Source organism: Oncorhynchus tshawytscha, linkage group LG14, assembly GCF_018296145.1.
Source record: "Oncorhynchus tshawytscha isolate Ot180627B linkage group LG14, Otsh_v2.0, whole genome shotgun sequence".
NCBI lineage: Eukaryota > Metazoa > Chordata > Actinopteri > Salmoniformes > Salmonidae > Oncorhynchus > Oncorhynchus tshawytscha.
In genome coordinates this window covers 61,802,244-61,820,316 of record NC_056442.1, presented here as the reverse complement: position 1 = coordinate 61,820,316, position 18,073 = coordinate 61,802,244, and the positions used below count along the sequence as shown (strand labels likewise).

Here is an 18,073-nt window from a genome sequence, read left to right as displayed (position 1 = left end):
ACAGAGCAAACTAGAATGCTATTTGGCCATAAACAGAGAGTACACAGTGGCAGAATACCTGACCACTGTGACTGACCCAAATTTAAGGAAAGCTTTGACTATGTACAGATTCAGTAAGCATAGCCTTGCTATTGAGAAAGGCTGCCGTAGGCAGACATGGCTCTCAAGAGAAGACAGGCTGTGTGCACACTGCCCACAAAATGAGGTGGAAACTGAGCTGTACTTCCTAACCTCCTGCCAAATGTATGACCATATTAGAGACACATATTTCCCTCAGATTACACAGATCCACAAAGAATTCAAAAACAAACCTGATTTTGACACACTCTCATATCTACTGGGTGAAATACCACAGACCACAGTGTTCCATCACAGCAGCAAGATTTGTGACCTGTTGCCAAAAGAAAAGGTCAACCAGTGAAGAACAAACACCATAGTAAATATAACTCAAATTCGTGTATATTTATTTTCCCTTTTGTACTTTAACCATTTGTACATCGTTACAACACTGTACATATAAATAATATGACATTTGAAATGTCTTTATTATTTTGGAACTTCTGTCAGTGTAATATTTACTATAATTTTTTTTGTTTACTTCACTTTTGTTTGTGATCTACTTCACTTGCTTTGGCAATGTTAACAAATGTTTTCCATGCCAATAAAGCCCTTAAATTGATATTATTTACTAAGGCATGACTATAGAGTATTCATAATGTATGAAGGCTTAAATAGTTGATTCATCATTTATTAAGGAATAACTATAGTTTATTCATCATTTATTCATTTATTAAGGCATAACTATAGTTTATTCATAATTTATTAAGGCATAACTATAGTTTATTAATAATTTCCCAAGACATGACTATAGTTCATTAATCATTTACTAAGGCATGACAATACAATGGCATTTCAATTGCTATAACAATAAAACAGAACAAGTTTCCCGACACAAAAACACTCCAGATTAGTCTCAAATCTAAATCACATTGGTAAGAATAGATGATTAAACGTTGCTGTAGAGAAAGTTCTCCCCACTAGAGAAGAGGGATGTGGTCTCTGTAAAGGCTCTCTGTCCCAGTGAATGATCCCAAGCCCTGCCCATTCCGAGGTTCAGATCACATGAGTCAGAGTCGGATGTCCTGCCTGGAGTGTAGAACCAAGTCAGCTTCAACTTTACAACAGTGAGAAGGCAATGATTTACAATGCGCGCTGTCACTCCTGTTTCATGGCAAAATCGGTCAACTCTCGAAAGTTAATCTGTGCAGTTATTTGAGTTTCGCTCAAGATAAGTTTTTAGCTGTTCTCTTTGTGTTTCTTTTTGGAAAAGTTACAGATACAGTTGGGTAGATATGCACGTTGTTAAATTAGCTAGTGTGTCTTTCCGAAACAGCAGAAAGAAGAGTACACTTTTCGGAGATTACAATAGTTAGCCCGTAGCCATATTGTTGGGAGAATCTACATTCACAATAATTTAACAACTTCATCGAATTTACTTTTGGAAGAATTTACTTTTGGAAGTTGGATAATTTGAGGTTTCCAGTTTCGTTCTGTAAACTTTGCATTGATTTCGGCTCTTTGAATCTTTTATAGACATTTTTTCTCAGGAAAATACTTTTTGTATTGTTTTTGGAATAACCATGGATCCCAGCCAGCACAACCCTCCAGCCGGTCACCAGATAGTCCATGTCCGGGGAGACTCGGAGACGGATCTGGAGGCCCTTTTCAACGCTGTTATGAACCCGAAAAACACAATCGTCCCCGCCTCTGTCCCCATGAGGATGAGAAAGCTACCCGATTCCTTCTTCAAACCGCCTGAGCCAAAGTCCCACTCCAGACAAGTAAGAAGTTAGAGACCACCCTCACACACACAACCCACCTACTAGGCCCCCGACACTTTACCGACTAGTAGAGGAAAACCTTTTGTGTCGTTTTACTCTTACGCACACATGTTACTACTCGGGAGTGTCCTAAAACTCCAGACAAAAGCGGGAGGTTTAAAACATATTTAATATTCGCCAAAGTTCAGGAGCATGTCTTTAACTAATTCAACTGATTGAGACGTTATCTTCTATTTCCTAAATACCGACCAATCAACAACTGAGCATGGTAACCTTTGAGGGAGTTGTTGATTAACGTGAAAGTGTTATTACTATAGTAGTGCGTGCTGTGTGCATGGATTACAGTATTATACTTTTTTAAATAGTTATTTGAAGTTAGTACACAAGTTATGGTTGCATCAAGTTGTAGTTGCAAAAGTGATGTGGGTTATTTTATAATAAATCTGTCTTTTGTTTGCGTTGCCTAAATAAGCTTATTAATATACAGTACCACTATAAAAGATACATTATTAGTTTTAAGATTAAAGGTGTAACTTTTGATGTTTGTGAATTTGAACAAAATGTCTGTGATCAAAAAATGGACTGTAGGCTTATATTTACTTCAATAGCAACAGATAAGTTTGTGTAGAAGTGGATGCTGCCAGAGCGGTTTGTGAAACAATGTAGCGGTTACAAAATCATATGCTGGTTTTTGAATCACTCAATCCTATTGACAATTTCTTCTTTTTAGTTTATAATCTTTGGTAAAAGAGTTGAGCTAACAGTGTGCATTCGCGGTTTGACGGTGTGCATTCGGGGTTTGACTTGCAGACTTGTCGCAGAATGGCTGTCGGGACTCTACAGTTGTTTTTCCTGATTCGCTGTAGCAGCATGTGGCAGCACCCCTCTCCTCCTATGCCTTTATGAGTAGTACCATCAAACGTCTCCTACTTGTTATTCATGTTTATTCAAGCTCATGACCTAACATGTTTATTCTTATTGCATGGAACAACTGCTTCTTTATTAAACTCTTTACTCTTTTGAAAACTTGGCTATAATTCATTAAAATAATGACTTTGAAGTGTGTAGTGACCTACATGTAGTTTAACTATAAATGTAACTACATTTCGCAGTAGGTTGGTGGTAGTTCACTAGTTAATAGCCTTTTTTTTGCCATGGAGTGTTAGAGCTAACTACTGGAACTACAAACCACTTTTTTACTCCAAAAATACAATAAAATATGGGTGAAGTAGGCAGTCATTTCCTTTATTTTTTGTCATCAGACCTGCCTCATTCTCACTTGAAACATTCTTGTTGTGTTTAATAGACTACATTATACATTCTGTTAAAATATAACCCCAAAAGTTATCTCTTCTTTTCATTTTTTGTCTGTGACATGTTAGATTTATATATGATAATTTTTCACAAAGTAGTTTGGATGTAGTGGACTACTTTTTCAAAGTAACTATAGTACAGTAAACTGTATTTTTGTTATTGGCTTTAGGGGCGGCAGGTTGCCGTGAGGTTAGGGTATTGGGCCAGTAACCAAAAGGCTGCTGGTTCGAATACCCGAGCTGACAAGGTGAAACATCTGTCCATGTGCCCGTGAGCAAGGCACTTAACCCTAATTGCTCCAGGGGCACTGTACAACGGTGACCGTGGCTGTGACCCCACTCCCTGTGGATGTCTCAGGGGGAGTTGGGATATGGTGACCGTGGCTGTGACCCCACTCCCTGTGGATGTCTCAGGGGGAGTTGGGATATGGTGACCGTGGCTGTGACCCCACTCCCTGTGGATGTCTCAGGGGAGTTGGGATATGGTGACCGTGGCTGTGACCCCACTCCCTGTGGATGTCTCAGGGGGAGTTGGGATATGGTGACCGTGGCTGTGACCCCACTCCCTGTGGATGTCTCAGGGGGAGTTGGGATATGCAAGAAACACATTTCCATTACACACTGTGTGTAACAAGACAATATTAATGTATATTTATAGTAACTTCTTCCAGTGTGAAGGAACTGGTAGCTTGGTAAACTGTATTCAGAGTAGCTTTCCCAACACTGGTAGCTTGGTCAACTGTATTCTCCTCTCTCCCCCTCCTGTCCTCTCTTCCTCTCCTCTCTCCCCCCCTCCCTCTCTCGCCTCTTCCCCTCCTCTCCCCCTCCTCATCCCCCTCATCTCCTCTCCTTCCTACCTCCACCCAGGCTAGCACAGATGCAGTTACGGCTGGTGCCCTCGCCCCCCACCATGTGCGTGCCCACTCATCTCCGGCCTCTTTACAGCTAGGGGCAGTGTCACCCCTGTTGGGCATGGTCCCCGCGGGCGCGCCTCCATCAAACCTCCGACAGTCGTCCTATGAGATCCCAGATGACATGCCCCTGCCCCCGGGTTGGGAGGTGGCTCAGACCCCCTCTGGACAGAGATACTTCCTCAAGTAAGTTTAAAAACAACACTTTAATAACACACTATGTAGGCTGCATCCTTTCTGGTTGTATCACCGCCTGGTGCGGCAACTGCACTGCCCACAACCACATGGCTCTCCAGGGGGTGGTGTGGTCTGCCCAACGCATCACTGGGGGCACATTGCCTGCCCTGCAGGACACCTACAGCACCTGATGTCACAGGAAGGCCAAAAGGATCATCAAGGACAACAACCACCCGAGCCACTGCCTGTTCACCCTGCTATCATCCAGAAGGCGAGGTCAGTACAGGTGCATCAAAGCTGGGACCGAGAGACTGAAAAATAGCTTCTATCTCAAGGCCATCAGACTGTTAATTAGCCATCACTAGCCGGCCTCCACCCGGTTACTCAACCCTGCACCTTAGAGGCTGCTGCCCCATATACATAGACATGGAATCACTGGTCACTTTAATAAAGTTAATATGCTGCTTTGCTCATCTCATATGTAAATACTGTCTTCTGTTCAACTGTATTTAGTCAATGCCACTCCAACATTGCTCGTCCTAATATTTACATTTCTTAACTCCATTATTTTACTTTAGATTTGTGTGTATTGTTGTGAATTGTTAGATATTACTGCACTGTTGGAGCTAGAAACACAAGCGTTTAGTTAGATATTACTGTACTGCTAGAGCTAGGAACACAAGCATTTAGTTAGATATTACTGTACTGCTAGAGCTAGGAACACAAGCATTTAGTTAGATATTACTGTACTGCTAGAGCTAGGAACACAAGCATTTAGTTAGATATTACTGTACTGTTGGAGCTAGGAACACAAGCATTTAGTTAGATATTACTGACCTGTTGGAGCTAGGAACACAAGCATTTAGTTAGATATTACTGTACTGTTGGAGCTAGGAACACAAGCATTTAGTTAGATATTACTGACCTGTTGGAGCTAGGAACACAAGCATTTAGTTAGATATTACTGTACTGTTGGAGCTAGGAACACAAGCATTTAGTTAGATATTACTGTACTGTTGGAGCTAGGAACACAAGCATTTAGTTAGATATTACTGACCTGTTGGAGCTAGGAACACAAGCATTTAGTTAGATATTACTGCACTGTTGGAGCTAGAAACACAAGCATTTAGTTAGATACTACTGCACTGTTGGAGCTAGAAACACAAGCATTTAGTTAGATACTACTGTTGGAGCTAGGAACACAAGCATCTAGTTAGATATTACTGTACTGTTGGAGATAGGAACACAAGCATTTAGTTAGATACTATTGTTGGAGCTAGGAACACAAGCATCTAGTTAGATATTACTGTACTGTTGGAGATAGGAACACAAGCATTTAGTTATATATTACTGTACTGTTGGAGCTAGGAATACAAGCATTTAGTTAGATACTACTGTTGGAGCTAGGAACGCGAGCATTTAGTTAGATATTACTGTTGGAGCTAGGAACGCGAGCATTTAGTTAGATATTACTGTTGGAGCTAGGAACACAAGCATTTAGTTAGATACTACTGTTGGAGCTAGGAACACAGGCATTTAGTTAGATATTACTGTTGGAGCTAGGAACACAAGCATTTAGTTAGATATTACTGTTGGAGCTAGGAACACAGGCATTTAGTTAGATATTACTGTTGGAGCTAGGAACACAGGCATTTAGTTAGATATTACTGTTGGAGCTAGGAACACAGGCATTTAGCTAGATATTACTGTTGGAGCTAGGAACACAGGCATTTAGTTAGATATTACTGTTGGAGCTAGGAACACAGGCATTTAGTTAGATATTACTGTTGGAGCTAGGAACACAAGCATTTAGTTAGATATTACTGCCCTGTTGGAGCTAGGAACACAAGCATTTAGTTAGATATTACTGTACTGTTGGAGCTAGGAACACAAGCATTTAGTTAGATATTACTGACCTGTTGGAGCTAGGAACACAAGCATTTAGTTAGATATTACTGCACTGTTGGAGCTAGAAACACAAGCATTTAGTTAGATACTACTGCACTGTTGGAGCTAGGACCACAAGCATTTAGTTAGATATTACTGCACTGTTGGAGGTAGAAACACAAGCATTTAGTTAGATACTACTGTTGGAGCTAGGAACACAAGCATCTAGTTAGATATTACTGTACTGTTGGAGATAGGAACACAAGCATTTAGTTAGATACTATTGTTGGAGCTAGGAACACAAGCATCTAGTTAGATATTACTGTACTGTTGGAGATAGGAACACAAGCATTTAGTTATATATTACTGTACTGTTGGAGCTAGGAATACAAGCATTTAGTTAGATACTACTGTTGGAGCTAGGAACGCGAGCATTTAGTTAGATATTACTGTTGGAGCTAGGAACACAAGCATTTAGTTAGATATTACTGTTGGAGCTAGGAACACAAGCATTTAGTTAGATATTACTGTTGGAGCTAGGAACGCAAGCATTTAGTTAGATATTACTGTTGGAGCTAGGAACACAAGCATTTAGTTAGATATTACTGTTGGAGCTAGGAACACAAGCATTTAGTTAGATATTACTGTTGGAGCTAGGAACACAAGCATTTAGTTAGATATTACTGTTGGAGCTAGGAACACAAGCATTTAGTTAGATATTACTGTTGGAGCTAGGAACATGAGCATTTAGTTAGATATTACTGTTGGAGCTAGGAACACAAGCATTTAGTTAGATATTACTGTTGGAGCTAGGAACACAAGCATTTAGTTAGATACTACTGTTGGAGCTAGGAACACAAGCACTTAGTTAGATATTACTGTTGCAGCTAGGAACACAAGCATTTAGTTAGATATTACTGTTGGAGCTAGGAACACAAGCATTTAGTTAGATATTACTGTTGGAGCTAGGAACACAAGCATTTAGTTAGATATTACTGCTCTGTTGGAGTTAGGAACACAAGCATTTAGTTAGATATTACTGATGGAGCTAGGAACACAAGCATTTAGTTAGATATTACTGTTGGAGCTAGGAACACAAGAATTTCGTTAGATACTACTGTTGGAGCTAGGAACACAAGCATTTAGTTAGATATTACTGCACTGTTGGAGTTAGGAACACAAGCATTTAGTTAGATATTACTGTTGGAGCTAGGAACACAATCATTTAGTTAGATATTACTGTTGGAGCTAGGAACACAAGAATTTCGATAGATACTACTGTTGGAGCTAGGAACACAAGCATTTCAAATCAAATCAAATCAAATTTTATTTGTCACATACACATGGTTAGCAGATGTTAATGCGAGTGTAGCGAAATGCTTGTTCTTCTAGTTCCGACAATGCAGTAATAACGAACAAGTAATCTAACTAACAATTCCAAAAAAACTACTGTCTTATACACAGTGTAAGGGGATAAAGAATATGTACATAAGGATATCTGAATGAGTGATGGTACAGAGCAGCATAGGCAAGATACAGTAGATGATATCGAGTACAGTATATACATATGAGATAAGTATGTAAACCAAGTGGCATAGTTAAAGTGGCTAGTGATACATGTATTACATAAGGATGCAGTCGATGATATAGAGTACAGTATCAACGTATGCATATGAGATGAATAATGTTGGGTAAGTAACATTATATAAGGTAGCATTGTTTAAAGTGGCTAGTGATATATTTACATCATTTCCCATCAATTCCCATGATTAAAGTGGCTGGAGTTGAGTCAGTGTCAGTGTCAGTGTGTTGGCAGTAGCCACTCAATGTTAGTGGTGGCTGTTTAACAGTCTGATGGCCTTGAGATAGAAGCTGTTTTTCAGTCTCTCGGTCCCAGCTTTGATGCACCTGTACTGACCTCGCCTTCTGGATGACAGCGGGGTGAACAGGCAGTGGCTCGGGTGGTTGATGTCCTTGATGATCTTTATGGCCTTCCTGTAGCATCGGGTGGTGTAGGTGTCCTGGAGGGCAGGTAGTTTGCCCCCGGTGATGCGTTGTGCAGACCTCACTACCCTCTGGAGAGCCTTACGGTTGAGGGCGGTGCAGTTGCCATACCAGGCGGTGATACAGCCCGCCAGGATGCTCTCGATTGTGCATCTGTAGAAGTTTGTGAGTGCTTTTGGTGACAAGCCGAATTTCTTCAGCCTCCTGAGGTTGAAGAGGCGCTGCTGCGCCTTCCTCACGATGCTGTCTGTGTGAGTGGACCAATTCAGTTTGTCTGTGATGTGTATGCCGAGGAACTTAAAACTTGCTACCCTCTCCACTACTGTTCCATCGATGTGGATGGGGGGTGTTCCCTCTGCTGTTTCCTGAAGTCCACAATCATCTCCTTAGTTTTGTTGACGTTGAGTGTGAGGTTATTTTCCTGACACCACACTCCGAGGGCCCTCACCTCCTCCCTGTAGGCCGTCTCGTCGTTGTTGGTAATCAAGCCTACCACTGTTGTGTCGTCCGCAAACTTGATGATTGAGTTGGAGGCGTGCATGGCCACGCAGTCGTGGGTGAACAGGGAGTATAGGAGAGGGCTCAGAACGCACCCTTGTGGGGCCCCAGTGTTGAGGATCAGCGGGGAGGAGATGTTGTTGCCTACCCTCACCACCTGGGGGCGGCCCGTCAGGAAGTCCAGTACCCAGTTGCACAGGGCGGGGTCGAGACCCAGGGTCTCGAGCTTGATGACGAGCTTGGAGGGTACTATGGTGTTGAATGCCGAGCTGTAGTCGATGAACAGCATTCTCACATAGGTATTCCTCTTGTCCAGATGGGTTAGGGCAGTGTGCAGTGTGGTTGAGATTGCATCGTCTGTGGACCTATTTGGGCGGTAAGCAAATTGGAGTGGGTCAAGGGTGTCAGGTAGGGTGGAGGTGATGTGGTCCTTGACTAGTCTCTCAAAGCACTTCATGATGACGGATGTGAGTGCTACGGGGCGGTAGTCGTTTAGCTCAGTTACCTTAGCTTTCTTGGGAACAGAAACAATGGTGGCCCTCTTGAAGCATGTGGGAACAGCAGACTGGTATAGGGATTGATTGAATATGTCCGTAAACACACCGGCCAGCTGGTCTGCGCATGCTCTGAGGGCGCGGCTGGGGATGCCGTCTGGGCCTGCAGCCTTGCGAGGGTTAACACGTTTAAATGTCTTACTCACTTCGGCTGCAGTGAAGGAGAGACCGCATGTTTCCGTTGCAGGCCGTGTCAGTGGCACTGTATTGTCCTCAAAGCGGGCAAAAAAGTTATTTAGTCTGCCTGGGAGCAAGACATTCTGGTCCGTGACTGGGCTGGGTTTCTTCCTGTAGTCCGTGATTGACTGTAGACCCTGCCACATGCCTCTTGTGTCTGAGCCGTTGAATTGAGATTCTACTTTGTCTCTGTACTGGCGCTTAGCTTGTTTGATAGCCTTGCGGAGGGAATAGCTGCACTGTTTGTATTCAGTCATGTTACCAGACACCTTGCCCTGATTAAAAGCAGTGGTTCGTGCCTTCAGTTTCACACGAATGCTGCCATCAATCCACGGTTTCTGGTTAGGGAATGTTTTAATCGTTGCTATGGGAACGACATCTTCAACGCACGTTCTAATGAACTCGCACACCGTATCAGCGTATTCGTCAATGTTGTTGTCTGACGCAATACGAAACATCTCCCAGTCCACGTGATGGAAGCAGTCTTGGAGTGTGGAGTCAGCTTTATTTTTTAAAAATTTATTTTACCTTTATTTAACCAGGTAGGCAAGTTGAGAACAAGTTCTCATTTACAATTGCGACCTGGCCAAGATAAAGCAAAGCAGTTCGACAGATACAACGACACAGAGTTACACATGGAGTAAAACAAACATACAGTCAATAATACAGTATAAACAAGTCTATATACAATGTGAGCAAATGAGGTGAGAAGGGAGGTAAAGGCAAAAAAGGCCATGGTGGCAAAGTAAATACAATATAGCAAGTAAAACACTGGAATGGTAGTTTTGCAATGGAAGAATGTGCAAAGTAGAAATAAAAATAATGGGGTGCAAAGGAGCAAAATAAATAAATAAATAAAAATTAAATACAGTTGGGAAAGAGGTAGTTGTTTGGGCTAAATTATAGGTGGGCTATGTACAGGTGCAGTAATCTGTGAGCTGCTCTGATAGTTGGTGCTTAAAGCTAGTGAGGGAGATAAGTGTTTCCAGTTTCAGAGATTTTTGTAGTTCGTTCCAGTCATTGGCAGCAGAGAACTGGAAGGAGAGGCGGCCAAAGGAAGAATTGGTTTTGGGGGTGACTAGAGAGATATACCTGCTGGAGCGTGTGCTACAGGTGGGAGATGCTATGGTGACCAGCGAGCTGAGATAAGGGGGACTTTACCTAGCAGGGTCTTGTAGATGACATGGAGCCAGTGGGTTTGGCGACGAGTATGAAGCGAGGGCCAGCCAACGAGAGCGTACAGGTCGCAATGGTGGGTAGTATATGGGGCTTTGGTGATAAAACGGATTGCACTGTGATAGACTGCATCCAATTTGTTGAGTAGGGTATTGGAGGCTATTTTGTAAATGACATCGCCAAAGTCGAGGACTGGTAGGATGGTCAGTTTTACAAGGGTATGTTTGGCAGCATGAGTGAAGGATGCTTTGTTGCGAAATAGGAAGCCAATTCTAGATTTAACTTTGGATTGGAGATGTTTGATATGGGTCTGGAAGGAGAGTTTACAGTCTAACCAGACACCTAAGTATTTGTAGTTGTCCACGTATTCTAAGTCAGAGCCGTCCAGAGTAGTGATGTTGGACAGGCTGGTAGGTGCAGGTAGCGATCGGTTGAAGAGCATGCATTTAGTTTTACTTGTATTTAAGAGCAATTGGAGGCCACGGAAGGAGAGTTGTATGGCATTGAAGCTTGCCTGGAGGGTTGTTAACACAGTGTCCAAAGAAGGGCCGGAAGTATACAGAATGGTGTCGTCTGCGTAGAGGTGGATCAGGGATTCACCAGCAGCAAGAGCGACCTCATTGATGTATACAGAGAAGAGAGTCGGTCCAAGAATTGAACCCTGTGGCACCCCCATAGAGACTGCCAGAGGTCCGGACAGCAGACCCTCCGATTTAACACACTGAACTCTATCAGAGAAGTAGTTGGTGAACCAGGCGAGGCAATTATTTGAGAAACCAAGGCTGTCGAGTCTGCCGATGAGGATGTGGTGATTGACAGAGTCGAAAGCCTTGGCCAGATCAATGAATACGGCTGCACAGTAATGTTTCTTATCGATGGCAGTTAAGATATCGTTTAGGACCTTGAGCGTGGCTGAGGTGCACCCATGACCAGCTCTGAAACCAGATTGCATAGCAGAGAAGGTATGGTGAGATTCGAAATGGTCGGTAATCTGTTTGTTGACTTGGCTTTCGAAGACCTTAGAAAGGCACGGTAGGATAGATATAGGTCTGTAGCAGTTTGGGTCAAGAGTGTCCCCCTTTGAAGAGGGGGATGACCGCAGCTGCTTTCCAATCTTTGGGAATCTCAGACGACACGAAAGAGAGGTTGAACAGGCTAGTAATAGGGATGGCAACAATTTCGGCAGATAATTTTAGAAAGAAAGGGTCCAGATTGTCTAGCCCGGCTGATTTGTAGGGGTCCAGATTTTGCAGCTCTTTCAGAACATCAGCTGAATGGATTTGGGAGAAGGAGAAATGGGGAAGGCTTGGGCGAGTTGCTGTTGGGGGTGCAGTGCTGTTGTCCGGGGTAGGAGTAGCTTGGTCGGACCAGCGTTGGACAGACCTCAGCGTGGGAGCTTCTTGTTTTAGTTTCTGTCTGTAGGCAGGGATCAACAAAATGGAGTCGTGGTCAGCTTTTCCGAAAGGGGGCGGGGCAGGGCCTTATATGCGTCGCGGAAGTTAGAGTAACAATGATCCAGGGTCTTTCCACCCCTGGTTGCGCAATCGATATGCTGATAAAATTTAGGGAGTCTTGTTTTCAGATTAGCCTTGTTAAAATCCCCAGCTACAATGAATGCAGCCTCCGGATAAATCGTTTCCAGTTTGCAGAGAGTTAAATAAAGTTCGTTCAGAGCCATCGATGTGTCTGCTTGGGGGATATATACGGCTGTGATTATAATCGAAGAGAATTCTCTTGGTAGATAATGCGGTCTACATTTGATTGTGAGGAATTCTAAATCAGGTGAACAGAAGGATTTGAGTTCCTGTATGTTTCTTTCATCACACCATGTCACGTTGGCCATAAGGCATACGCCCCCGCCCGTCTTCTTACCAGAAAGATGTTTGTTTCTGTCGGCGCGATGCGTGGAGAAACCCGCTGGCTGCACCGCTTCGGATTGCGTCTCTCCAGTTAGCCATGTTTCCGTGAAGCAGAGAACGTTACAGTCTCTGATGTCCCTCTGGAATGCTACCCTTGCTCGGATTTCATCAACCTTGTTGTCAAGAGACTGGACATTGGCAAGAAGAATGCTAGGGAGTGGTGCACGATGTGCCCGTCTCCGGAGTCTGACCAGAAGACCGCTTCGTTTCCCTCTTTTTCTGAGTCGTTTTTTTTTTTTTGTCGCTGCATGTGATCCACTCGGTTACACTGGTTGTAAGGCAGAACACAGGATCCGCATCGCGAAAAACATATTCTTGGTCGTACTGATGGTGAGTTGACGCTGATCTTATATTCAGTAGTTCTTCTCGGCTGTATGTAATGAAACCTAAGATGACCTGGGGTACTAGTGTAAGAAATAACACGTAAAAAAACAAAAAACTGCATAGTTTCCTAGGAACGCGAAGCGAGGCGGCCATCTCTGTCGGCGCCGGAAGTATAGCATTTAGTTAGATATTACTGTTGGAGCTAGGAACACGAACATTTAGTTAGATATTACTGCTGGAGCTAGGAACACAAGCATTTAGTTAGATACTACTGTACTGTTGGAGCTAGAATCACAAGCATTTAGTTAGATATTACTGTTGGAGCTAGGAACACAAGCATTTAGTAAGATATTACTGCACTGTTGGAGCTAGAAACACAAGCATTTAGTTAGATATTACTGTGCTGTTGGAGCTAGGAACACAAGCATTTAGTTAGATACTACTGACCTGTTGGAGCAAGAAACACAAGCATTTAGTTAGATATTACTGCACTGTTGGAGTTAGGAACACATGCATTTAGTTAGATATTACTGTGCTGTTGGAGCTAGGAACACAAGCATTTTGTTAGATACTACTGTTGGAGCTAGGAACACAAGCATTTAGTTAGATATTACTGTTGGAGCTAGGAACACAAGCATTTAGTTAGATATTACTGTTGGAGCTAGAATCACAAGCATTTAGTTAGATATTACTGTTGGAGCTAGGAACACAAGCATTTAGTTAGATACTACTGTACTGTTGGAGCTAGAATCACAAGCATTTAGTTAGATATTACTGTTGGAGCTAGGAACACAAGCATTTAGTAAGATATTACTGTTGGAGCTAGAAACACAAGCATTTAGTTAGATATTACTGTTGGAGCTAGGAACACAAGCATTTAGTTAGATACTACTGTACTGTTGGAGCTAGAATCACAAGCATTTAGTTAGATATTACTGTTGGAGCTAGGAACACAAGCATTTAGTTAGATATTACTGTTGGAGCTAGGAACACAAGCATTTAGTTAGATACTACTGTACTGTTGGAGCTAGAATCACAAGCATTTAGTTAGATATTACTGTTGGAGCTAGGAACACAAGCATTTAGTAAGATATTACTGCACTGTTGGAGCTAGAAACACAAGCATTTAGTTAGATATTACTGTGCTGTTGGAGCTAGGAACACAAGCATTTAGTTAGATACTACTGACCTGTTGGAGCAAGAAACACAAGCATTTAGTTAGATATTACTGCACTGTTGGAGTTAGGAACACATGCATTTAGTTAGATATTACTGTTGGAGCAAGAAACATAAGCATTTAGTTAGATATTACTGTTGGAGCTAGAAACACAAGCATTTAGTTAGATATTACTGACCTGTTGGAGCTAGAAACACAAGCATTTAGTTAGATATTACTGTTGGAGCTAGAATCACAAGCATTTAGTTAGATATTACTGTTGGAGCTAGGAACACAAGCATTTAGTTAGATATTACTGTTGGAGCTAGGAACACAAGCATTTAGTTAGATATTACTGTTGGAGCTAGAATCACAAGCATTTAGTTAGATATTACTGTTGGAGCTAGGAACACAAGCATTTAGTTAGATACTACTGTACTGTTGGAGCTAGAATCACAAGCATTTAGTTAGATATTACTGTTGGAGCTAGGAACACAAGCATTTAGTAAGATATTACTGCACTGTTGGAGCTAGAAACACAAGCATTTAGTTAGATATTACTGTGCTGTTGGAGCTAGGAACACAAGCATTTAGTTAGATACTACTGACCTGTTGGAGCAAGAAACACAAGCATTTAGTTAGATATTACTGCACTGTTGGAGTTAGGAACACATGCATTTAGTTAGATATTACTGTGCTGTTGGAGCTAGGAACACAAGCATTTAGTTAGATACTACTGACCTGTTGGAGCTAGGAACACAAGCATTTAGCTAGACCCGCAAAACACCAGTCTCAACGTCAACAGTGAAGAGGTGACTCCGGGATGCTGCCCTTCTAGGCAGAGTTCCTCTGTCCAGTCTCAACGTCAACAGTGAAGAGGTGACTCTGGGATGCTGCCCTTCTAGGCAGAGTTCCTCTGTCCAGTCTCAACATCAACAGTGAAGAGGTGACTCTGGGATGCTGCCCTTCTAGGCAGAGTTCCTCTGTCCAGTCTCAACGTCAACAGTGAAGAGGTGACTCCGGGATGCTGCCCTTCTAGGCAGAGTTCCTCTGTCCAGTCTCAACGTCAACAGTGAAGAGGTGACTCCGGGATGCTGCCCTTCTAGGCAGAGTTCCTCTGTCCAGTCTCAACGTCAACAGTGAAGAGGTGACTCTGGGATGCTGCCCTTCTAGGCAGAGTCCCTCTGTCCAGTCTCAACATCAACCGTGAAGAGGTGACTCCGGGATGCTGCCCTTCTAGGCAGACTTCCTCTGTCCAGTCTCAACGTCAACAGTGAAGAGGTGACTCCGGGATGCTGCCCTTCTAGGCAGAGTTCCTCTGTCCAGTCTCAACGTCAACAGTGAAGAGGTGACTCCGGGATGCTGCCCTTCTAGGCAGAGTCCCTCTGTCCAGTCTCAATGTCAACAGTGAAGAGGTGACTCCGGGATGCTGCCCTTCTAGGCAGAGGTGCAAAGAAAAATACATATCTCAAAGTATTTTCTTTTTATTGGCCAGTCTGAGATATGCAAAAGATGGGCAAAAGAACACAGACGCTAGACAGAGGAACTCTGCCTAGAAGGCCAGCATCCCGGAGTCACCTCTTCACTGTTTACGTTGCGACTGGTGTTTTGCGGGTACTATTTCATGAAGCTGCCTTCTAGGCAGAGTTCCTCTGTCCAGTCTCAACATCAACCGTGAAGAGGTGACTCCGGGATGCTGCCCTTCTAGGCAGAGTTCCTCTGTCCAGTCTCAACGTCAACAGTGAAGAGGTGACTCCGGGATGCTGCCCTTCTAGGCAGAGTTCCTCTGTCCAGTCTCAACGTCAACACTTGTGAGACGTCTGGTTCTCAAACTAGACACTAATGTACTGGTCCTCTCGCTCAGTTGTGCACCTCCCACTCTTTCTATTCTGGTTAGAGCCAGTTTGCATTGTTTTGTGAAGGGAGTAGTACACAGCGTTGTACAAGATCTTCAGTTTCTTGCCAATTTCTCACATGGAATAGCCTTCATTTCTGAGAACAACAATAGACTGAAGAGTTTCAGAAGAAAGGTCTTTGTTTCTGGCCATTTTGAGCCTGTAATCGAACCCACAAATGCTGATGCTCCAGATACTCAACTAGTCTATAGAAGGCCAGTTTTATTGCTTCTTTAATCAGGACAACAGTTTTCAGCTGTGCTAACATAATTGCAAAAAAGGGTTTTCTAATAATCAGTTAGTCCTTTAAAATGATAAACTTGGATTAGCTAACACAACCTGCCATTGGAACACAGGAGTGATGGTTGCTGATAATGGGCCTCTGTTCGCCTATGTAGATATTCCTTTTAAAAAATCTGCCGTTTCCAGCTACAATAGTCATTTACAACATTAACATTGTCTACACTGAAATTCTGACCAATTTTATGCTTTTCTTTCAAAAACAAGGACATTTCTACGTGACCCTAAACTTTAGAATTTTTGTGTAAATGGGGATAGGAATAACATGTCGTTATAAATGGGGATAGGAATAACATGTCGTTATAAATGGGGATAGGAATAACATGTTGTTATAAATGGGGATAGGAATAACATGTTGTTATAAATGGGGATAGGAATAACATGTTGTTATAAATGGGGATAGGAATAACATGTTGTTATAAATGGGGATAGGAATAACATGTCGTTATAAATGGGGATAGGAATAACATGTCGTTATAAATGGGGATAGGAATAACATGTTATAAATGGGGATAGGAATAACATGTTGTTATAAATGGGGATAGGAATAACATGTCTTTATAAATGGGGATAGGAATAACATGTCTTTATAAATGGGGATAGGAATAACATTTAAAATATATATATATATTTCACCTTTATTTAACCAGGTAGTCTTGTTAAGAACAAGTTCTCATTTGCAACTGCGACCTGGCCAAGATAAAGCAAAGCAGTTTGACACATACAACAACACAGAGTTACACATGGAATAAACAAACATACAGTCAATAATACAGTAGAAAAAGTCTATATACAGCATGTGCAAATGAGGTAAGATAAGGGAGTTAAGGCAATAAATAGGCCGTGGTGGCGAAGTAATTACAATATAGCAATTAAACACTGGAATGGTAGATGTGCAGAAGATGAATATGCAAGTAGAGATACTGGGGTGCAAAGGAGCAAGATAAATAAATACAGTATGGGGATGAGGTAATTGGATGGGCTATTTACAGGTGGGCTATGTACAGGTGCAGTGATCTGTGAACTGCTCTGACAGCTCGTGCTTAAAGCTAGTGAGGGAGATGTGAGTCTCCAGCTTCAGATATTTTTGCAGTTTGTTCCAGTCATTAGCAGCAGAGAACTGGAAGGAAAGGCGACCAAAGGAGGAATTGGCTTTGGGGGTGACCAGTGAGATATACCTGTTGGAGCGCGTGCTACGAGTGGGTGCTGCTATGGTGACCAGTGAGCTGAGATAAGGGCTTTACCTAGCAGAGACTTGTAGATGACCTGGAGCCAGTGGGTTTGGCGACGAGTATGAAGAGAGGGCCAACCAACGAGAGTGTACAGGTCGCAATGGTGGGTAGTGTATGGGGCTTTGGTGACAAAACGGATGGCACTGTGATAGACTGCATCCATTTTGTTGAGTAGGGTGTTGGAGGCTATTTTATAGATGACATCGCCGAAGTCGAGGATTGGTAAGATGGTCAGTTTTACGAGGGTTGTTTGGCAGCATGAGTGAAGGATGCTTTGTTGCGATATAGAAAGCCTATTCTAGATTTAATTTTGGATTGGAGATGCTTAATGTGAGTCTGGAAGGAGAGTTTACAGTCTAACCAGACACCTAAGTATTTGTATTTGCAAGACAATGATAGGTTGCTTTAACTTTTATTTACCATGTAGAAGTGTAAAAAGTGTCAAACTTCTTGCATTAGTTTAAAGGTGCAGAAATCGCTGCACCATATCCTGGTTGATTAAATTATAATAGTTCATCATAACTTCAGTTTATGTGACTAAACCAGCTAGTAGAGTGTAGAGAATCACTGTACCATCTAAACCGCTGTGAGATAGATTATCCATTAACACAAATATTGTATTTTCAGGTGTTAAAATCTGATTTACAAAACTGAAAGTAAAAGATGCAAAAACAACACTTAAGCATAGAAAGCATAGAAACAGAGCACA

General features: G+C 42.4%; 1 pseudogene; it reads left to right on the top strand.

Annotated features, from left to right (window-relative positions):
- The first annotated feature begins 1,118 nt into the window (after positions 1–1,118).
- The window catches only part of LOC121839309, a 72,770-nt pseudogene continuing 55,815 nt past the window's right edge, over positions 1,119–18,073 (top strand).